Source organism: Propithecus coquereli, unplaced genomic scaffold (assembly GCF_000956105.1).
Source record: "Propithecus coquereli isolate 6110/MARCELLA unplaced genomic scaffold, Pcoq_1.0 Scaffold5, whole genome shotgun sequence".
Taxonomy (NCBI): Eukaryota; Metazoa; Chordata; class Mammalia; order Primates; family Indriidae; genus Propithecus; species Propithecus coquereli.
Genome location: NW_012150840.1, coordinates 11,576,301 through 11,579,230, shown reverse-complemented (window position 1 = coordinate 11,579,230; position 2,930 = coordinate 11,576,301). Strand labels below are relative to the sequence as shown.

Below are 2,930 nucleotides of genomic sequence, written 5' to 3'. Positions count from 1 at the left end.
TCCTTTTAACACATTACCTAATTTGATCCCCATAATATACTTCCAGAAATTAAGGTAATAGGATATTACCATCACCTTAAAAGTGAGAACAGACTCAAATATTTGCTAATTCACAGTTAATAAATGCAGAGCCAAAACAGAAACAAAAGCTCTCTTGAGTCCTCAATAATATTTAACAGTATAAAGGGTTTCTAAAACCAAAAAGTTGGAGAGCCACTGCTGTACATAATGGGGAAGCCCTAAAATGCCGTAGCAGGGAGAAACAGGAAAAAGAGGGATGGAAAGAAACTAGTTAAGAAGTAACCACAGGGTTACTTCTAGCCTGAAAGAGACTGGAAAGAAATTAGGTCCACACATCTGCAGATTCTTATAAATCCCAAGCCAGTTTCCCTCCACTGGGGTGTCACTTTGTCGGTGCATTAAAATTTTGCAAACTAACTTCTGGTAATGTAGTTAGGAAACTAAATCTGCTATAGGAGTCATCCTACAATGCATTACTGGTAAGTGATTTCTGCATTATTCACTCAGTTGCCACTGTCCCTTTTCAAACGATGCCAACCATTTAAAATTGACTTTTCCACATTTTAAACTTGAAAAGTAACCATCCTGAAGAGGGACAAAAACTAATTTACAAGTGACTCAATACCTCATGATCAGTTAGGAAAATTAGGTAATTGTTTAAAAAAAGCCAATATATTACTTCTCTGAAGTATGCTTTCACTTGTATCCAGAAACGCTATGACAATCCCAACTCAGCACAATTTTTCCATGCAATGTGGTTTTCTGGAGTAAGGGTGTGGGGAGGCAGTTATTTGTTTCTGTCTTTGTTCAGCACAGTTCCCTCTCCTCCTGGGGAAAATTCATTTCTAAATACAAGCCCTGTAAATTCCAAATTATTTTCAAATAAAGATCTTTTTCTATAATCTTCTCATGCCCAGAACTGTTACAGTACACTTTGGTATGCCACAAAAGTAGGGAAATTATTCTTAAAAACCATCCATGTCTTTAAGCTTTAAGTAAATAGAAAATAGATATATAGGTAGATTGATGATAGATTGATCAATCAATCAATCATAGGACGGAGGTGGTCAGTATTAGAAAGACGATGCCCCCACCAAAAACTTTAAAATACCTTAAAAACATTGTAAGCCATTTTAAATGAGCATGTGTGTTTTAATTGCTATCATATATTGTTTCTCTCATTGTTGTAAGTAGCCAACCTCATTGACACCTCTTAGCTAATACCAAACAGATGGACATCTGTCTGGAGAATTAGATTTGCCACCTTTTCAAAAATTCATCTACACTTCTATTCCAGAAGTCTGGGAAACTCCAGACCTCTGCAAAAGTAGCTGTGTATTATTAAGATAAAATAAAACTAGTTCCTTACCTGAAAGTATAGTCCTTTGATTCTACCTTTTGTAAAAATCTTGGAAATTAGGTTACAGTCAGTACTGCAGGAGATTCAAATTTGAAATTTCACCTATGGATTGAAAAGGGGGAAATAATTAATTTGAAATACATGCACAATGCAGATAAAAATAAAAATTTGATCAAAGATGAAATTTTCGTAAACTTGTTAAAGCCAAATGGTTTCTGCAGGAAACCTGTTTTCTGTGACTCGAATCCAAAATTGAAAACGTGGGTGGTTCTTCCTGTCTTACTATTAGAGTCAGCCAATTGGCTGGTGAAGCTTTCACACAACTTCAGCTCAAACTCCAGCCTTCCATCTGCTCTAACACTGCCATACCTTAGCGGAATGGAAGAGGAATAAAGGGTTTCTTCAGCCTCAAAGCAAGTCTTTCATGGGGAACCTTTGGCTTATTCTATCTAAACCACATTTGAGCAAACTGCCAAGTTTTTCAAAATTTTAAATCCAGAAGATATGAAAAATAATGAGAGCTAAACCGCAGAATAACTCAAGAACTTTAAAGTTCTCTCTGATTTTGGAGCTGATTCCTAAAAAATGACAACCTATCTCTCTCAGGTACTCAGCTGAAGCAGCAACATTCAAGTACAGCAGAAGCTCGGGCCCAGTTACCGTGACCACAGCTGCATCTCTTCCACCCACACGGCACTGACTGCCAAGACGTGCCTGCCAAGAGAGGCCATCTCTGAACTTCTAAACAAGTGACTCTGCCAGAATGGGACACAAATCCAAAATTTCTGTAGGCTATTTCTGCATATCCACCTAAAGCTGGTAAACTAGCTAATGTGACAGAGATTAAACCGAAAACACAACACCCAACGGTATGCTTCCAGTGAGAAAAAGACCACAAGCACGTGAGACTGGTGTGGTAAAATAATCACGCCCACGTGGCTGCCCAACTAAATCTTAAATCCTTAAATCACTGGAAAACCTGCGAATACAAGACAATAAAAACTCAGACAGCTGCTTCCAATGGTAATATAAGGACTCCACGTGGCAAACTGCTCAGGGGTAGTGACTATCCAGTTCCTAAGGATTCCAGGCCCAATTTGAAAATTCCTCATGTCTCAGGAGGCCTTTTTCTCAAAGATGCTAAAAGGCTCATACAGTTCACCCTGCTTAGCAGAAAAAGGCCCTGTATGGGCCACCAGTGACTGCGCAGCAAGTTCTTATGGAGTGATTCCTCTCACCAGGCTAACGTTAGGGGCCCAGGCTCCAAGAGACTCACGTCAAGGGAACTATTTCACATAGCGACACTGAGAGGTGAAACACATACACTGTTCTACCTGTATGGAGGCGCTAGGCATATCAGGAGCAACTACAGATCATAAGCTTTTAGGGCCAGAACCCCATTACCATGGTAATACTCAAACATTTTACAGATAAAATGAAGTCAAAACCTCCTGACTGCCAGCTCAGTGTTCTTAACATGACACCTGCTTCTAATCAATTGTGAAAACTATTAATATATTTTGGAGCATAATGAAATCGAGTTACAACT

At 38.8% G+C, this 2,930-nt stretch overlaps 1 protein-coding gene across 1 annotated transcript in view; it reads right to left on the bottom strand.

Moving 5' to 3' along the window:
- The window catches only part of SIPA1L1 (signal-induced proliferation-associated 1 like 1), a 412,284-nt gene that overhangs the window by 370,900 nt on the left and 38,454 nt on the right, over positions 1 to 2,930 (bottom strand). The window contains exon 2 of the mRNA XM_012656253.1: positions 1,391 to 1,483. The gene's annotated coding sequence lies outside the window, so the exon portion shown is untranslated. The remainder of the gene's footprint in view (positions 1 to 1,390; positions 1,484 to 2,930) is intronic.